Source organism: Harpia harpyja, chromosome 2 (assembly GCF_026419915.1).
Source record: "Harpia harpyja isolate bHarHar1 chromosome 2, bHarHar1 primary haplotype, whole genome shotgun sequence".
Taxonomy (NCBI): Eukaryota; Metazoa; Chordata; class Aves; order Accipitriformes; family Accipitridae; genus Harpia; species Harpia harpyja.
This window is the reverse complement of record NC_068941.1, coordinates 34,111,028-34,131,689: the sequence shown is the minus strand read 5'-3', so window position 1 is coordinate 34,131,689 and position 20,662 is coordinate 34,111,028. Positions and strand designations below refer to the sequence as shown.

General features: G+C 38.1%; 1 protein-coding gene across 7 annotated transcripts in view; it reads right to left on the bottom strand.

Annotated features, from left to right (window-relative positions):
• PPP3CA (protein phosphatase 3 catalytic subunit alpha) overlaps window positions 1-20,662 on the bottom strand; it is a 202,824-nt gene that overhangs the window by 58,073 nt on the left and 124,089 nt on the right. The window lies entirely within an intron of this gene.

Genomic DNA, 20,662 nt, shown 5'->3' with positions numbered 1-20,662 from the left:
ATTTGACCTATGATTAATTTCATAGGTATCTGTCCATTCCTCCTACTGCCCAGCAGAGCACATAATACTGGCAATAGTAGTAAGACAAACCAAAGTCATCCTGAAAAAGAGAACATGTTCAGGCAAGGTTACTCTTTCTTTCGACATCACTCTTCTATTTCTCCTAGTCTTAAACCCAGACAAACACCAGCAGGCTTTCCGTAACATGCAAAGCATGCCTGTCCTGTGTATGCCACTGGTTAAACTGACAAATTTCTGACTTCTGGTTTCTGTATAGAAAAATGGCCTGCTTGCTTTCCCAAAGCATGTCTTACACGAGAGGACACTGATTTTTCATGCTTTAACCTCTACCACTCTATTTAACCTCATATAATTATGATTCGTTTCACTTCATTGCAATGAAGTCAATCTAACAAGTGGCTTCTAAAAAGAGCAGCTCCCAATAAACACGACAGAGAGAGCACAAGTGATGTGCAGCTGGGGCTAAGTAGGGATGCCTCTTTTTGTGCCCTAGAGTTAGGAGATCGGCTCGGCTACCTTGTGAAATTGCAAACTCCATGGTGGGTGATTTTAAGCATCTGCAGGAAGGCAGGTAACACTTTTGGAGGCCCCTGTGGAAGCAACTAACACTGCTGTGCCAAAACCTGCTTCCTTTTGCCTTGCTTTGTTTGCTCTACCTAAGGGAGGGGGAGAACCCCACAGTTTGGGGCCAAGCCCAGACCTGTACTGGCAATGATCCTTAAAGAAAATGTTAACGGCCTTAACTGTTACTGAGGTCAGTTTAGACTGGTTCTCCCTTCAATGACCAAAAAAAAAAAAAAAAAAAAAAAATCTGATTTGCAAACTGGAAGGATGATTATGGAGAAACTGAATAAACCAAGGGCCCAAGATAGACCTTATCTTGCAACAGCAGCACAGCTTCTTATTTACTTCTAACACTAAATTCAGAAGACTTCAGATGCTCTCTCTGATGTCATGGTTCAAGCTTTTGTATTCAAGCACTACTCTTATTTGAGCTTTTATCTGGAAGTTGATACAGAGGTCTTGTTCTATCAGAGATAAACAAACCTCACATTTATCGCATGCCATGGAGAAGCTGAAGTCACGTCTCCACATAGATATAAAAGGACTACATAGAACAGCTGTAATGCCAAATCCAACAAATTCACAGTGCAAATGGTGTTCATATGTTATTGTCTTTCACCTCAGTCCAGTGTCACATTGTATTTTTTACTTGCATCACTTTTCTCTGAACATATACACTAACAATAGGATCAATATAATATTGTCATTCTATCAAAAAACTAAAGAAAACCCAACCCCCAAATCCCCACCCAAATCAAAACCAACCAAACAACCCCCGCTAGGGCAAAGAAAAAAAACACTGATGTCCCAGTCACTGCTTTCATGAATATTTATGCGAAATTGGTGACACAATTCATGAGCGCTGGCTAGCTGAGCATCCTTCTGTGATAGTAACAGGGCATTTTCCCCATAAAATAGCATATAGTACTCTTATCACCACTGTGTTACACTGTATAATCTCTTTTTCCTAGTTGATTCCCCCTCCCCAAGAGTTTTAGATGACAACATTCATGTTGAAAGACAATTTCTATCTAAGAATAATATATCATTAATTATGCAAAATAAATATTATTTAAATCCTCAAGTGGTATAACACCACCCCTCTTTCTGAAAAAAAAAAAAAAAAAAAAAAGTACCCCAAATGAAATTTTTTGATAGCATTTTTATTTGAACACGTTGATCTACCAAACCAATATACACTGCTTGACTGTACTCCTCTGCATGGACACTGTGGGAAGATTAAGAACACGTGTCGCATATTGATGGCCAAGCAATCTGCTCTCCTAACTTCCAGCAGAAAAGCTTTTAGTTATATAACTGTACAGCTCTACCAATTATCACCCACCCCCATTTGCTCCAACTGCAAAAACTGAAGTTGAACAAGGCTGAAAGATTTTTAAATGGATTTAACTTTTGCTCTTTCACTAAAGCACAAAGAAACAAGATTTTTTTTAATTTCCTTTTTTTTTTGTTTGTTTGTTATGCAGACATGTGTGAACAGGAAAATACATTGAGGCCATTACAGAGAAACCAAGAAGGTTACAGAGCTTTCTCCAAGTAGGTGTATGCCCATGAATTTGTCACAAGTCCGAAAAGCAGAGAGCAAACCAATGAAGAGGACAGAAATAAGAAGGGCAGAGCCCTACAATCCCATGACTTGCAAAATTCTGAACTGGACTTGAGAATCGATACTCAATGGATATTCCAGGCACTCTGCACACAGGAGCCTACTCTTTTCATACTGGACAACAAATGCAGAAACATATCCAGAGAAAAAAAAAAAAAAAAAGAAAAAGAAAGCTAAAAAGCCCTCAGACCCAACCTTGCCAAGCAATTAAAGTGGTTCTAAAAGAGAAGCTTAAAATCAGCAGGTAAAAGCAGTGGAGCAGTGGGAGGAAGAGAAGACACTCAAAATTAAGAGTTAACATTGAGATTTAATTTATTATGGTCAGATCCCAGAATTCCTACTGAAAAACCACAATGTTGCATATGGTTAATCCAATTAGTATTTTCCTGGAATAGCATGGAATAGCTTAAGGATCTTATATTTTCCAGGTTTGTGTGTATAAACCTGAAATGTCCTTACAACATAAAGCCTGTGTACTCACATTCTGATGGATAGCCTTGTTTACAAATAAATTAAAGGACAATTTTGTATGTATACAGTACTATACTACATTTGTAGTTTGAATGCAACTGCTTCTAAACCTATAGTTCTGCCACCTTTCTTTTCCAACCATTATGAATCTCTAAACTGGAAGATTTCCCAGGCAGCCGGATCAATGCTTTATCTTTCATTAGGTGGCAGCAGAAGAGATCCAGCATTATATTTCCATTCATAAAAGCAGAAACATCCATAAGCAAATAACTCTGCCATACCCTTCATGTCTTGTCTTGCAGCTTCCCATCACTAACAAAGAGCCTTGCAGCACTGTCCCACCAAAAGCCCACAGGAGAGGTTCCACGTCCACTCCACGCTGCCTCTACAAAACTCTTTTTTAAATTTACTACCTTGCCCCTTCATGCTTACAGAAAAAAATTTTGAAAGCACACTAATTATTATACATTCATGTTTACTCTTGTACAAGCATCACCATTGGATCTGTCATTCCTTTTAATTTTGCCAAAAATGTCCTTTTTTATACTTGAGCAGGCCCTCTTTTGGTACTGGAGCACTTGCTATTGACCAATGCATTCAATGACATATGAACATTTTTCCATCAAACAACAACAAAATAAAACCCAGCACAGTGAAGCAGGAAATTCAATTCTTAATAAAGATCTTCAGGGTCAACGTACTTACAGATTTAAAATATGAACACAGGAAACATAAAACACAGCTTGTATACATGTGGGATTAACATTAAAAGCAGCTGTGTTCGCACAAAACAAATTTATCAAAAGAAGGAATGGTGGGTGGTATGTCTTCTATTAGAAATTCACATATTTTCCTATATTACTGGTTTCCCAAAAGTGCCATCAAGTCATGGCCTTTTTAGACTCATCAATTTATGATAACTAAATAATCTGACAGCATATTTTTTTTGCCTAAAAAGACTGCTTAATTTATCCAGTGCTTTTCAACTTCCTTTATATCCTTAAATTTCTACGTGAAGAAATTTTTTAAGCTGTTTTAAACTCATCTCCTACTGAATTCATTGCTGCAGTCAGAAGGTTTAAGAAACACTGGTTGTTTGTGGACTCCTTAGAAATTTATCTCTGTTGAGGAAGTTTTCAGGGAAGACATGGGCCCCTCCAAAAGACTCACAGGACTGCCCATGCAATTACTGAGAAATCATGTTTCTGAGCAGCTTTTCCTACTTGTTATGATGGTGTGCTGGTTTAAGCTGGGACAGAGTTAATTTTCTTCATAGTAGCTAGTATGGGGCTCTGCTTTGAATATGTGCTGGAAACAGTGTTGATAACACAGTGATGTTTTCGTTACTGCTGAGCAGTGCTTACACAGAGCCAAGGCCTTTTCTGCTTCTCACCCCAGCCCACCAGTGAGGAGGCTGGGGGGCACAAGAAGTTGGGAGGGGACACAGCTGGGACAGCTGACCCCAACTGATGAAAGCTGATATCCCAGACCATATGACATTGTGCTCAGCAGATAAAGCTGGGGGAAGAAGAAGGAAGCGGGGGACGTTCGGAGCGATGGCGTTTGTCTTCCCAAGTAACCGTTCCATGTGATGGAGCCCTGCTTTCCTGGAGATGGCTGAACACCTGCCTGCCGATGGGAAGAGGTGAATGAATTCCTTGTTTTGCTTTGCTTGCGTGCATGGCTTTTGCTTTACCTAGCAAACTGTCTTTATTTCAGCCCACGAGTTTTCTCACTTCTACTCTTCTAATTTTCTCCCCCATACCACTAGGGGGGAGTGAGTGAGCGGCTGTGTGGGTCGTAGTTGCCGGCTGGGGTTAAACTATCACAGATGGGTACTTTGATCCACTACACCATCTTACTCTATAGTACCAGAACTTTCCCAATATGACTGTCTATAAAATACCATTTTATTATAAAAATAGAAATTGGACATGGGGGAGAGAAGGCAGAAATTTTTTTCATTTTTTTTATTTTTAGAAATTGTCATCCTAATACAAAATCAGTTAAGTTTCTGATGGCTTCACTGCAAGGTTATCCCTCTGATTTATGTCAAAGGAACAAGCAATATTGAAACAGGAACCATTAAGTTCCAAGTTGTACTAGCAGTGAAGGAAACCCAAAGCTCAGCAGTGGTATTGCCAGCTTATTTACAGAAGACAAAGCAGTAGAGCAATGATTTAGATTGCAATGATTATTGGCACAAACAAAAAGTCTGACAATGCTCTTCAGATACCTTCCTTCAGATAACTATATGCTCTTCACTACATACAAGCTCAGTCCAGAGATTATTCTGTGTGGTTTCCCACTCCAGATGGATATTAAGAACAAAATTTATATTCATAATACATTAAACACTGTCAATTCAAAATTTTTCTATCTGCAACAGTTTGGCTATGCTGCACTTACTTTCTCATTTACCATGTATATAGTTAAATGGCGTAATATTACAGTCTGATAGTAAAATACCATTAATGTTTCAAGTGAATTTACATTCCATGTATTACAAGATTATACTCCCATCTTCAGATGTCATCAGGGATTAGGAGCAGATATGAAACACTCCAGCATCAGCTTCAGAAGCAACATCTGCAAACTCATACATGTATGACAATTAACAAGAATGAAGCAAAGACACCTTTTAAAGAAGAAACTAACACTGTGTAGGTAACATTATCCATCACTTGACAACTTGTTCTTTACATTCACTGAGCTAGGGACGTCTTTGCTCTGAGCTCCAGGAGATCGTGCTTCAGCAAAGCAGCATGCAATATTGCAAAACTTAAGGGAGAAAAACACCCTATTGAGTTACACTGCAGAATGCAGACTGCAAATAGCAAAGGGGTTTGCTTTGTACAATGTTTGGGAAGTGTTTAGCTGCTTACCATTCCACTAGTTATCCCATGCTTCCAAGAGCTTACTGTTTTCCAGGGACACCTGATACTGAAAAAGCTTTACTGACAAAGGGACGAGCGCACCATGTAAACGTGCACGTGTCTGAGCTGACTTGTGGATGCTCGTTTGTCCAGGCCTACAGGATAAGATGGTAAAGAGGCTGCATATCCCAATGAGAAGTATGTCCCAGCCATTTCTCCAGGGAAGTAGTTTGATGCAATGAAAAGTTACCAAAGGCTGAATGAAGAAGCCAAGTGAGGAAGGAGTACTTACAAGCAACAGTGGACACACAAAGGCAAAGCAAAAACTATACAAACTTCTGTAGCTGAGGAGTAAAAGACTGAGCTTCCTTAGCCAGCCAATAAATATGAGGGAAAACACCTGCAAGAGCTATATGCATGAAATTCTCAGGTGCTTTAACAAAAACTACTGCATTGCTCCTGAAGGGCTCAACTATTAACCAGATGGCTCTCATTTTCCCCAAGATTTAAGAACCAAGTCCCATATAAGAGTCACATGTCTTTGATTACACAATTTTTGAGCTTGAATGAGCTTTGTTTCCAAGTGTACCTGTTTCTGAGGAACATTATATATTGCCACAGCAATATGAAAATTTAAAAATGCCACAGGTTTCTTCCATGTTTGGTGGGGGTTTTTTGTTTGAGTTTTTTTTGGTTTTTGTTTTTTGTTTTTTTTTAAATCACTAAAGATTGAGCAATTTTCTGCCTTACTTTTTGGAGAACAAGGAGGAAGGAGAAGTACCAAATAAAAGAAGAAGGTCCAAAATTTTTTATTTGTAGCTGCTCACTAAAGCACTACTTGAGACACGAACTCAGTGGTTAAGTTACATACATTGTTTTAGAGTCATACAGTTCTGTTTCTGTTTACAAGATGTTTAAAAAACTTGCAGACTTCATTACTAACTCAAAGTCAGAATCATTTAGACAGCTCACTAGGTAACTTATCATCCTAAGAAAACATTTACTAGACTCAAAATAATGGGCTTTCATATGAATGTTTGTTATATTAAGTGTCTTGAACAACACAACTCTATTTCCAAAAGAAGCATGATCTCATTCATATTCATATCTGGTTATCTAACATGATTATAATAGGCTTTCTTCTATCTTTTCCTTTCAATCACTGCATGCAAATTGATGAGTTTATACTACCAGAGTGAACTGGCATTAACAAAAAACTGCAGTTACATATTTTCATAAAGAGGCCTGCTTCACCAAAGATAAAGCCAGAAACCATTAGCCATACAGGTACAGCAAAGGAAACTGCAAATGGACCATCAATGCCACATTTGACAATGTTGTTTGGTTGCCACTTTACTACTTTGTACTGAGGGAAAAAAAAAAAAAAAAAAAGCATCATCTTGGGAAAAGTTGTTTTCCGTGTAACACAGGAGGACACTATAATGTGTTCTGCTCTGCCAACACTTGAAACACTAGTGTCTGTAAAGATCAACCCACGCTCATTCCTTGTAATAGGAGTTAGTTTTCTCCCACCATCCCCTGAAGGCTAGAACAAATTAATGACACTTGATTTGAAGAGGTAGAGTGAAAACGAGTGGGGAATGGAAAACATCACATCAGAAAAGACCTTCAGGACATCTGGACACTGGTGAAGGAGGAAGCAAAAAAAACCTGTAAACCACGTGGCAGCAAACCCTTCAAGACGTTAAGGCTACAAAAATATCTTCAGCACAAAGATTTTAAAAATAGCTCCACAAAATTACTTTTTTGTATCACAAAATTATTTGCAGTGTCTCAAACCAAAGTAAAACCCATGTACATAAGCCTGGCCAGCAGAGGAGCACCTTTGTATATATAAGTGAGAGCAGAAACAACAGAGTCTCAGGAAACAGCCTCTACCAAGTACTGTAGAACCTACACTGGCAGAGAAAAATCCCTTACCTCCACGCTCCTACCCTAGCTGAATTTTTCAGGAGAGTAAGTAGGTATCACAGCAGTGGGGTGCCAAATGAAAACTTTCAATTCCAGGTCAAAGTAACATAGCAGAGTTGTAGTAGAAAGGGCATGGTGATCTAGTGAACATTTTACAGAATTTTTCCAGGATCAACAGGGAAACATGCACTCATCACATATACCAGAAGATGCTGAATCAGGTCACGGGGAGAGAAAAAAACGGGATGGGATTAGAACAGCATTCACTCCCATACACATCAAAGAAACAACTGGCTCTTCCCCTACCAGTTCAGCACTGCCCTTGAGCATCCTACACAGCAAATGGAAAAGCAGATGCACCATCATTATCTCCTGTTAATGCACCCTCAGTATCAGGGAGCAACGCTTATTCCGCAAATAACCCCATCAGAAGGATTACTTGTGAGGAAAGTGCTTCATTGGTGTATGGGTAAGGATTTCCAGCTCATATCCTTAGATAAAGGTTATTTATAGCAATAGGGAAATCTTATCCTCAGTTTTACAGATGTAAAAAACAAAGGCCTGAGGAAGTTTAATAATTTATAAGGTCAAGAGTTTGGTCAGTGGGAGGGCAGGGATAGCCAGAGAGGGAACAACACATCCTGACATTGCTCCATCCAATTCAACACACCAGAAGAAGAGAGCCCTTTCAATGAGGAAGGAAGGTCCTGCACAAGAAGCAGGCACACCCTGGCTATACGCACAGTGCTCCAAATGAAATTTAGGGAAGGTGAAACTAGGCAAAACGGGAAAAGGGCTTTTGAAGAGGAGAAGCTCAAATATGCTCAGCTCTGTAGAAAAAAAGAAGCACAAAATTCAAAGCTGTGTTTTATTCTGGGAATAGCTTTTATTTGCATAGATTAGACCATAATATTGTCCATCTATAACATACAGGTTCATTATTAGAATTACTCAGACTTACATCTTTCTCACTAATCTGGTTGAAGAGAGCTCCGTTAGGTTTTTTTTGTATACAATATTTTTCCAGAGTCAGCAGTTTGCCATTAGAAGTAGTTTGTAGCTGGTCCTTCACAATTTAACCTGATAATTTTCATTGATGATTTAATTCAACTCTTAGGATCAGGTTTCTTTACAGATAGTATTTCTCTCAGCAGCGCAAATCCCAGCCCCAGTAAAGTTAAAACAAAGGCAGTGGTATTACATGGATATAGTGATAGTTATATAAAGCCCAAAGAAGCCCTCAGTATTTACAAGGGCTTGATGGATAGTATCCTTGTTTGCACTTCTTACTTTAGAATTTTAGAGCAGTATTACCCTAGCAGACTGCAATCCAATTACCTTCCATGCACCCAACAATTTACAAGATTTTACGGGTAGCAGCATTAGCATGTCGAGCTTCAGTATATGAATGCCTAGCATCTAAAAACCCAACCACAAAAACCAGAGGTTCATGTTGGCATGTATTATATTTTGTCCATTTTCACCTGAGGATAACATTTGTTGTCACAGTTTCCTCATTCTGTGCCATCGCAGACCTGCTTTATATTCCATCCCAACCCCACTCAGTGTTTTATTAAGACTCAGAAGCATTACTCTCTGACAAAAAGCATCCTCCTTCCTTCAGCATAAAAAGTCGTCTTATCAGTGGAAAATAAACATTTGCTTGACATAAACAAATGCATTTGTGCATTACCTTTGGATCTATAGCACTCTGCCTGTACTTCCCAGAACCAGATGTTAAGGGAAAATAAAAATACTATTTCTCAAATTCCTGGACTCTTAATTAAACAACTGGCAGTATCAACATGGATACTTGCATGCACACTAAGTGGAAGGAGGCAGCACAATTAGCTTCAAAGAAATTCTGTGAAGTTCAGCATTTGGTTTAATGGTCTATATTCAGAGCTGTGAGCAAAAAGAACCAGGAGGGAAGACCTACTGAGCTTTAACCTCAGCTTTTGCATCCATGTCTTTTATGGGCTTGAGCTATTATTTTAATCTAACCTTTCTGTACTACAGATGTTCATGTGCTAGTATATGAGTATAGGGTTAAGGAAAGCAAATAACATGGAAGTTTCCCAATTCTAGCTCAAGCAATAGAAGATGACTTTTTAAAATTATAGAATCTAAATTCCATAGCCAAAGTCTTATACAAATCTCATTCTGGTGAAAAATGATTAACCTTTGAAGAAAGTGCTTTAAGAGAAAGCTCTCCATAGTAATGTATGTCCTGGTAAAAGCTCGTATGACAATTAGGGGAGCCAGTGCAAGGAGGAGTCAACCACATTAATTTCCTCTTGCTGAAAACATATACCTAAACATGATTTTGAGTAGGTAGTTAAATTCATATGCTGATCCTAAATCAACATTAAGCATAGAATCATAAAATGGATTAGGTTGGAAGAGACCTTAAAGATCATCTAGTTCCAGAAAAAAACCTGCTATTACTTGATAACAATTATGAAAATGAACACAAAAGTCACATTGATCAACAGAATAGCCTTAATTATGTTTCTTTGTATAACCTTGTATTAGGCATATAAGGAGTGCATGCAATTCAGACAGTACTCTAGGTAGCAGGCAGATTTAGGCTAGCTCCTGCACCATACTCCTCAAAGCAAACTAACCAGTCTCTCCCACCATATTGAGAATCATTTTCCCAATGGCAGGCTAAGGAGGGAAAAACCCCAAGAACAAAATCAGAGAAGAGGAGGGACAGGGAAGAAATACTCTTTTGCAGACAGCCACCAACCACATCACATGCAGTAAGATGTTCTGGGAGGTAACAGAGTACTGCTATTCGGAAACAGAGGTAGGAAGAAAAGGTGACCATCAAAAAATAGTTTGCAAAGAGAATATCAGGCTAAAAAAAAGGGGGGGGGGTTGGATCTTATACTGAATTGGCATTTATGGCACTGTTCTGGTCTGTAGTGTATCAGTAATCTCAAATATGACATCCTTTCAGGTTTCTAATATAGAATTATCAGATACATTTTTAATAATTACAGACCAAACATTCCAAGGGGGTATAAATAAATGTTTAATATCTTACCAATCAGCCAAACAGGATTTCATTACCATTTTATTAGGTTAAATTCAGTATGTGAATTAAGTGTATGTGAATTCAGTATCTCTGTCCACTTATCTCCACCACCTTACTTTTGCACTTGCAGGATAAAGGCCTCCACTGCTTGAATCAGCCTCAGCTGAACAGATCATACAAATGCAAACCATACAATCAGAATGTACACAGCCTGCAAACACCCCCAGCTACAGTTCCAGATGAGAAAAATAATCTTACAAACTTGGGATTTTAATAAAATTTTTATGTACAGATATCAAATAAACTCCTGAGTCAGCTTTTTATATTGTAAGGACATGATTTCCAGGAAGTTCAGAGGATCTAGCTACAGAGTTCATTAATCCTGGCAGGAGCTATGTGATTACTTCTTCCACAGCACTTCCCAGACTTTCTGGTTTCAAAGAATATAGAACACTGTAATCCTGGACATATACATAATCTAAATACGAAACAGTGTTTATGTGACCTTATAAAATTTTGTTTTAAAATATAATGTACATCAACTTAAATGCAGCATGTATAATAAAGGAAGTATCTGAAAATACAATGCATTTCCTCTTAAAGCAACATCATTAATAAGGATGTGCTTTTAACAGAAAATACAAGAGGTGAGACCAGCAACTGATTCCCTCAAACACCACATCTTTTCCGAGAGAACATTTCCAACCCTAAACATAAATGGAGCAAAACCCTTCAACAGGACATAATGGTGCCACACACCAGAAGAAAAAAATACCATCCTTTAATGCAAAACCATGCAAAGTTTCTGACAAAAAAAAATTGCATAAAACTCCTCAAATATAGGTTTTTCCAAAATACAATACTGCAGCTGTAGGTGTGCATTACTGATGGTGGAGTAGCCATACCTATATGGCTATACCAAAAGAGTGCCATACCAGTATGAAATAAAGCTTTGTGTCTGACATGACTTTAAAGATAAGCACCTGGCTTTGCACACTACTGCTCTGCTGACTGCTGTAATACTCAAACCAAAATGTGTTTGGGCCAACTTACGGCTACGCAATGTCCATTTTCTTCCTGCTTACTTAGCCCTTGACTTCAAAGAGCTGAAAACACACAGCTTCACTGGGTAACTACTAGTATTGACTTCAATCAGTTGCTCAGGCCAAATTTGGTTCTGCTCAACTCAGTTAACACAACCTTGTCTTCCATTGTTAGAGACCTTCTGTTACAGGGATTTCCAAACTGCTATGAACTAGATAAACAAGCTACTTCCTAAATTTGCAATTTTTTAAGTCATACTGACCAAGAAAAAGCTGTTTGATAAGTAAGTTGGTATTTCATCTGGGTTGCAAGTAAAGTTTCTTGGCTATTCTCAAAAGACTGGGAAATACGTATTGAACTCTCTTTCTCCAGATTTACCTGTCTGTGTTAACATCATAGCTCATACTCTTCTCTCAGCATTGGGACAGTATAAACAGTCTAAACTTCAAGTCCTCTTAGTTCAGGGACAAAGTCCAATATCTTACATCTGTTAGTTTTAATAATGAGGTGACAGAAAACTCAAAAACATGACAGACAAGAAAAAATTCTTTGTTTTTTTTTATTTTCTTTTATTTGAATAGCTTAAGTCACTTCTGAAACAATGCCCCCTTGTGCTTGCTCTTCTTGGTAGGTTGGTGTGTGAACTACTACTAGATATAAGCAAAATACTCCAGCTCTGTAAGATATTACGCATTTGAGGAGCAGAGTACTGCTAAATGACTATTACTTCCAGTGCAAAAAGGCAAATCTGTATTTTAGCAGGAGATGCTTATTGTTCAGAACCTTACTGGGCTAATATCAGCCGTACTTCCACAACACACTGGGATAACCAGAGCTGTGATCATTATTTCAGACCACAATGCACATAATCCTTTGAATATTGTATGTGACACTATCCTGTCAGAGCATACAGCAAAATAATGCTTTAATGGGGCACTAAGAGATGACCATTTCCCTCTTTCTATTCCATGCAAGTTGGGTACTGGTCACACTTTTTTAACACAGCACTGTGTTCATGTAGTGACTGAAGAAGTTAAGAACTTTCCTCTTTAACTCTCGTGCTTTGCAGAATGACTCATTTTTTAGAAAGAACATTGTCTACTTTTGGCTAAGATCAAACACATTATCAGTTTAATTCATTCCAGAAAATGTTCTTTCCAACTACAACTACTACAATACTAACCCCAAATCAAAGTAAGTTTACTTTACTTTTGTCCTGCACACACACAAAAAAATCCTTTTCATGATATTAAAACAATTGCATTTATTTTTCTCATCTCTCCATTTCTTTAGCATGCACTTCCTGCAGCTTTGAATTCAGCTCACAGCTGTAGAAAACAAGGACCACGAAAACGTTTATGGTGAAAAATTATTTGGCAAAAGGAAACGCTTGGAAATGTTCACGGCTACAGAGTTTAACTTGAAACTACATATCTGGAGTGTTATTAATCTGTGGGGTGTTTGTGACTCCTCATTAACACTAAATTTCAGAGAGAAATACCACTTTCTACCACCTTTTACAGGCTGTGAGGTCCTTCCCATGCGGGCTGGTGACAAGTTGACCTCTGCAGCACATGCTTCGGCTCAACGAAGCTGCACAATCTCTGGTCAAAGTCAAGCAAAAAACCCAAGGAAGTGCTGAAAACCACAGGCCTTTATCAAGGCAACTACAGGAGTCACTCTGACCATAATCCTTCACTCTCACAATGAAATCATCGACTAATACAGTGAATCATCATGGGAAGCTGAATATTCATTAAAACAAAATGAAACAAAACAGAGTACTACAAAAAAAAAAAATCCAAATGCCAAATGAAAAGAGTCAACTTTCTCAGACATTCAGGGGAAAATGCACTAAACCCAGCATTTTTACAAATTTTCTTGGAATAAAATTGCTATCATTGGTGAGGGAATACAGCCAACGCACAAGACTGCATTGTCTTTTTTGAGCAACTATGGTTTTGTCTGCATCTACCCTGGGTTTATAAGCCTTTATGGGTCAATTGATACTTCCATATGTTTAAATTTTACATTGTTGCTAATAAAAAAAAAAAATTAAGAGAAGTTTTCAAGAGTCAAAATTGGTAGTTATTGTCTGAGAGAGCTTATACTACCACCATTCACATGGTGTCAGCCAGAAAGTTTGGACCCCAGCACCTGTCAAGAAATCGTAACTCCAACCTGAGTTCATAGACCTTCACTACAAAAAGTGGGTCCACTCAGCTTTCCTTTATTTGCTATTTCATTCATTCCTTTATTAATGTCTAATTCCCTTTATTTTTTATAATGTGTAGGTAGTTTTACAGAAGAAGAATAGCTGACGTGCTATCTTCTACACTGAAGACAAGTTTTCATGATGGAATTTATATTATTTCTTTCATGCATATTTCTGGCTATTCTATTTTTTGCTTGCAAGCAAGCAAGAGGTCTTATTTCCAACAACATGCCGCCTTGATTTTATGAAACAAGTCTTTTGCCCTTGTTATAGATTCCTTTATGAAGCACAGATTGCTGCTGCTGCTTCTCCCCTGTATTGGTTAGTACAACTGATCAGTCAAATTTGTCTCTCAGCAGTCCAGCAATTCAAGGGAAACAGTTTTCTCATGGATTTGTTACCGTCAAGTGAAAAATGCGTGCTATGAAAAAAATGCACTATTTGCACTTCAGTGATTTTTCAGGCTTCTTGCTACTCCCTCTGGATTGCAGTAGCGTGGTTATTTGAAGTGATTGCAAGGCAGAAACCTTTCAGGCACATAAAAATAATAAAATTCTAATGTATTCATATGTTAAAGCTTGCTTGTGCTTAACTGAAACTGTAGAAATTGCTTGGCAGTCTCTTTTTTGGCCTCTTGTATCTGGCCAAGTAATAAAAAAAAAATACCTCTTGGATCATAAACCTATATTTATTACACCCAAAAGTTTTCATGTACTCTAAAAGTTTTATAATCTATATTTTTATTGAAAATATTGTATGATTTTCTTGTGTGTATATATTTCAAATTGAAATATTTATGTTACCGAAGTTTGTACAGAAAATTCGTTAGACCTTCAACTGACAACGGTCTATCTACCATAAATAGCCTGCTAGAAAGCTGAAAAGCATGTGACCAAAAGAAAAAAAAAAAGCCAAATCAACAGAAGCTTCTTATAAAAAAGGAAGACACATCATCATCATGACTAAAAATATGAGTCAGTGCAGATAGGATCTTATCTTCAGAAAACATACGAGTAAGGTAATCAGGTTTCAGAAGATCATCACCCACAAAAGAAAGTAATTGTGGGTCTGTCTTTTTGGTGTCCAAGAGAAGCAGGGATATCTATGCATCACAGGAAGCAGAGCTGATGAATCTGATGAAAAAATGCAAGTCAACAAGAACGGGGTTTCAACCCGTTTTTCTCCTTTTTCATGCAGTCTCAGACAACATACAGTTCTAAAATACAATCCAAAAAATATTAATTCTCTTAACTCAAAAGAATGCATGTAGAGCTAGGAAATATTTGAGTTTTTCCACCAAAGAAAGTAAAAAGCTATATAACAAAAAGCTAGTTAGGTCAGAAAATACTGATATGGAGGATAAGTATACATTCTCTGGAATAGCATCTTATCAAGACTACAAAAGATGAAATTAATCTCTACAACTGTTGCTAAGAAGAACAGAGTGTCACCTTTCATAAATGTTAGTACTTTGTTTAGGAATTATTGAAGTCTAAAAGACTATTTTAAGAACTAAATACATTTTAAAAGTCTTGGTTCATTTCAAACACCTGTTCAGCTTTGAATGAAGTCTTTTTTAAAAGACTCACAGAAACAGGACTGCATAAAAAAGATCTAAAAAGCTGGAGCTGTTTTGACAGTTTCTCTTAGAGGACCAAGGATTAGAAGCTCTCCGTGGACAACATTACTGTCATCAAATCCATCAAGGATTGACAAACCATGTACACAGCTACAGGGGATCCCAGGATCTGGGTAGGGTCTCGAAGATCCTGCTCCAATGTAGGGAGAGCCTGAGCTGTCCCTCCCAAGCTGAGCAAGGAGCAGATTCCAGTTCTGAGCTTCAACAAGGAAGGACTCAGGACTTTCTTTGAGCCCCTCTCGTTGATCTACCCTTGCAAACAAACAGCAGCAATAAGGCAATCGAAAGAACAAAACCGCAACAGACTTCTGCAGTCTAGGAAGGCTTCTGGACCAGGCACAAAATCTTGCAAAAGTCAAGAAAGCAGTTTTCACTTTTCTTCCTGTAAAAATTGTTGCAATAAAATTCTACTACAGGTACTCATATCTCTGGTAAAAACAAACTGTTTAAATTGCACATTCTTAGCGAGCCATCAGTAGCATGGGTATATGATAAGAATCAGGTCTGACTTGCATTGGCTCAACAGTTCTTAATATTCACTGTACTCCTTGTCTCAGGATTGTTCCTTGGCTGGCTTGTTGTATATAAGTGAATACAAATAGCTATCTTATATAAAATTGTATCAACTAAAGAACATAATTTTTGCCATTTAAAGAAATTGGTGGGCAGTTTTTACCCAAGAAACTTACTAGCATTCAGCAGTCCCTTCACTATAAAATCTTTATCCACTTACAAACTAACTCACATAGATCTTATTTACAGACTATTGTCTCTCTTCAGAAAAAACACCTCCAGAAATACTGGTCCAGAAACACTTACTGCTTGTTTTCTGGGTGGGTTTGGTACTCAAAGCTAGTAAATATGATTATCTTACTTGCCTTTCTTTAATTATGGTGTCCTCTCAGGCATAGAAGATGATGTTGTGAAACATCAAGAGAGTCTCACACCCCTGAAGAGGCATTACAAGATAGTCATTAAGAACTGGACTAACCCTGTCTTCTTTGTGTAGATCGTTCATATTAATGATTTATGGGATTATTTCACACCTGACTAGCCAAAATACTTTTTCAGATTGAGGTTCTGTCTCTATCAGAGGTTTTTATTTGCCACCTATAAGAACAGTATTTCTGGGAAGTTCCTTTTTAAGGGTAAAGAACCGTCATTTAAGATAACTTTTCAGTGGACTGCAGGACTGCTGTGCTTTTCAAGGCAGCCCTTGAACATGGAGGCCTTAATGATCTAGGCTCATTAACTAGAAAGATATAAATCATTATTACAGCAGGAAACAGACTGCAACATTTAAAACTCAATTAGTGACAATGCAAGCAAGTGGTAGGCTGCAAAACTTGGCTTTTCTGTTGAATCAAAATTTAGTAGAAGAATCAGCACCAGCCTCTTTTACTACTTTAGTTTTCTGGGAAATCAGGAAATATTTCCCCATTGTAAACTGCAACAGTAAAAGAGTTTATTCGGTATCTTAAAAGGCCATTTCTATTCCTTGTAGCCTCACTTTAGTTTTTCATCATTCTTATGTACAGTATTCTAATACTCATTATTGGCTGATGCAGTTTTTGAGTTGCTAACCAGCATGAAGTAATTTTGTTAGCATTTGTAAAAAACAGAAAGATATTTCATACAAGAGTGCATCTTGGTTTTTAAAACACATTTTAATTCAGTAAACCTCTAGAAACTGAAAATTCACATTTTGGAATTGCTGACAGATACATTCCTCAAACCAGAGAAATGGTGTAAGTGGTGGGAGAAGAGAGGGAAGTGCAAGGTGCAAGAGGAGCACCTTATGAGCACTTTTACCTGTCCCCCAAACTTCTGTCACAAACAGAACGATCATTCTACACACAGAACAGTAATCTTCTGCAATGAGGGGAAAAAAAAAAAAAAAAAAAAAGACTATTTTTCTTCCAAGGCCATGTGTATCCTGAGTAAAATACATATAAAATAACAGAAGCAAAAAGTTTTCTTTCTGCTACTTAGGTAATCATTACAGGAGGAAAAGGGCTGCCTAATACAAATGAAGGGAAAATATATTGATTTAATCACACAGTTGAGTTGTCTGTTGTTGACCTGACTGTTCAGGAATGGAGACAGTGAGGGGTTCAGTGTGGCAGATGCAGACTTTGCAATAAATTACAAAAAGAGCAACACTAAGGAAAAAAAATATGATCATGCAAAAGTATCAATACACTTCTGAAATAAAGTACAGGCACACTGTTAAAATTGCTCTAAATATGTGATTTACAACTGTCTTAATTCCTACTTTTATTTTGCTCTTTCCCTTGTGCTTCATTTCACCCTATTTTTCAATACATCAGGACAAAGATGGCAGAGCTACAGCAGAAGGGAAGGAAGGGAGCACAGGATTTCAAGGCTCCTGCTTGTCCTGAAACTTGGACTGCATCAAAACCTGGGACACCCAGAATCGATTCTCAGTCTCAAGGCAGGAACAAGTCCATACTTAAGTGACAAGCCAAGAATAAATGAAGATGCAAAAAAAATTAATTCCTGAAGAGAATTCTGAGACAGCAGCCGTCAGTTAATAATCCAGTACTGTACCATATTTTTTAAATTATGTAAGCCAGAAAACATCTGCCATTCTGAAAGGAATGAGTAAACAAAACCAGTGTATATTCAAAGTTAGAATCAAGTTTCACGCTTAGTTCAATGCATTTTTTAAAGAAAATACATCCTCTGTAATCATCAGGCTAAAGCTACTCATAAGCATGAGTCACATACAGATTTTGCATCCCAGATAAAAAAAATTCTCCCTCATCGCTTTCTTCATATTATTAGAGAAAAGTTTATTTCAAGAGAAAACAAGAGAAGCATGCCATTGTTCCCATTGAAAACCATCAGGAAAACAAAGTGGAAAGTAGTAGCTTCACTAAAAAAATGCATATGAGGCTGCAAAACATCATTAAAGTTTAGTCATCTCTCCAAGCCTTTAAACTCTGCTGGGGTCCTCCACTTTTTTTACTTTACCTATCAAGAAGAGCTGCATCAGCTCGGACTCTGATTTGGTATGAATCAGGCATCCTGTGTAAGAGTCAGCACGAAGGCCTCATCGTCATGAAGGCATCGTCCCCACTTTCCCTGGACTTATGCTGCAGCCTGCTTCTGCAAAGTTAGCATCCCAGGTGATACATTAACGATGGCACTGCACCAACTGGTGTGGAGCCAGGTCATCCTGCCTCATGCTGCCAGGCTGAGCAAGGACCAGAATGGACAGCCATTATGTTCAGGTACTGGTGAAGAACGGCTGATGGCTTACAGTAGGTTGTATTCCTTGCCAATAACTAGCTGCACTGCCTTTATTTTTTGTTTAAAAAAATAAAAGTACTTCTTTAGAAAGATTTTGTGCCATTCATTTCTCAATGCATAGTACTCACAATGCAGAACAGCTGTCAAACGTGAGGTGGATATTCTACAATAAAGTAAGGCAATATCTGCTGGCAGCACTTCAAATTCATTTTTAAGGACTGTAAAGGACAGTGTCAATAGAGTGCAGGGGTAGGCACCATGCTATGCTGAGTAGCCACGGTTACATTAGTCACCAAATTAAGCAGTTTTACAGCCTACAATACAATACGCTCAACCCTCACCTCAGAAACTCATGCCAGGTCTTTCTCTCTCCTTCTCAATTCAGCTTTATTTGATTTTTCCATTCAAACCTAATTCTGTTTCTCTGCACCTTCGGGGCAAACAGTTCCTGCTATATTAGGTGTAGACAGGGCGTGCCTGATGTTATACTACAGGCATGGGAACACATCTGATAGTCAGACACATTTTCTAAAAAAGATTTATAGCATTCCCAGCTGAAAAGAAACAACGTAAACCAGAAATCACAAAATCTAAACAAAACCTGTTTTCAAGCTGCCTGGGCATGAACAAGAATTAAGGAAGACATCCAGAGCACAACCTATTTTTACAACTAATTTCCAACAAGTGTCATTAGATCTTTATCCTTCACTTCACCTGTTCATCTCAAGGGTGTACCTTTGGCAGGCTGACAGCAAGAGAGAACAAAATGAAGAGATAAAAATCCACCAAATCCAAGCCTATAGTCACTTAAGTCAACTTTTGTCTTGAGAGCAGAAGTCCACAGCTCAAAATAAAATCTACTGCGTAGCATAATAAAGTAACTTGAGAACATCAATATTATTTTACTTGGAATAGTAATGATTACACTGGGGATGACTAAAATTCCCAGAAGGACCTGAGATACTATAAGAAACAACTTCTATAGATTTGAAATAAAATGAAAGACCCATAAAGTACGACTTTATTTTCATAAAGTAAGGCCTTAACATCACCAGTGGCATAATCCACATAGGATTAAGGATGTGGATTAAGTACTGTCGTGGTTTAACCCCAGCCAGCAACTAAGAACCACGTAGCCGCTCTCTCACTCACTCCCCCTCAACCAGTGGGATAGGGGAGAAAAGTGGGGAAGGATGTAAAACTTGTGAGTTGAGATAAACACAGTTTAATAGGATAGAAAGGAAGAAAAAAAAAAAAATTGGAACATACAAAACAAGTGATGCACAATGCAATTGCTCATCGCTTGCCGACTGATGCCCAGTTAGCTCCCCAGAAGTGATCCGCCCCCAGGCCAAATCCCCCCCACTTTATATACTAAGCATGACGTCACATGGTATGGAATACCCCTTTGGCCAGTTTGGGTCAGCTGTCCTGGCTGTGTCCCCTCCCAACTTCTTGTGCCCCTCCAGCCTTCTTGCTGGCTGGGCATGAGAAGCTGGAAAATCCTTGACACTACTTAGCAACAACTGAAAACATTAGTGTGCTATCAACATTATTCTCATACTAAATCCAAATCATAACGCTATACCAGCTACTAGAAAGAAAATTAACTCAATCCCAGCTGAACCAGGACAAGTACTAACCAAGGTGAGCTGTTACGAACCAAAGATGGACCAGAAGACTGTACAACTAAATGGAGAATTCATAGGAAGTAACATCCTCCACTTTAAATCTCCTTTGTCTGGCCATTTTTTGTGCCTCAGACACTCTAGTCTGTAGATGGACATCCAAGCCATATTACAGATTAACAGCAGTTGACCTGCAGGAATAGGGAAACTCCCTGAAAAACAAGGTAATTTAGCCCATATGAAGCTCCAGGCTCTGCAATCAAGCTAATGCAGGTGTCCATGCTAATCTGTTTAGCAAATAACTTCTGGTTTCTCTACAGCAGATC